Here is a 400-nt window from a genome sequence, read left to right as displayed (position 1 = left end):
AGAAAATCAGAGATACCAAAGGAACATTTCATGCAAAGATGGGCTCGATAAAGGACAGAAATGGTATCAGAAGAAGAAGATATTAAGAAGAGATGGCAAGAATACACAGAAGAACTGTACAAAAAAGATCTTCACGACCCAGATAATCACGATGGTGTGATCACTCACCTAGAGCCAGACATCCTGGAATATGAAGTCAAGTGGGCCTTAGAAAGCATCACTACGAACAAAGCTAGTGGAGGTGATGGAATTCCAGTGGAGCTATTCCAAATCCTGAAAGATGATGCTATGAAAGTGCTGCACTCAATATGCCAGCAAATTTGGAAAACTCAGCAGTGGCCACAGGACTGGAAAAGGTCAGTTTTCATTCCAATCCCAAAGAAAGGCAATGCCAAAGAAT

This window comes from Bison bison, unplaced genomic scaffold (genome assembly GCF_000754665.1).
Source record: "Bison bison bison isolate TAMUID 2011002044 unplaced genomic scaffold, Bison_UMD1.0 scf7180017863702, whole genome shotgun sequence".
NCBI classification, from domain to species: domain Eukaryota; kingdom Metazoa; phylum Chordata; class Mammalia; order Artiodactyla; family Bovidae; genus Bison; species Bison bison.
Note: the sequence above shows the minus strand (reverse complement) of the source record.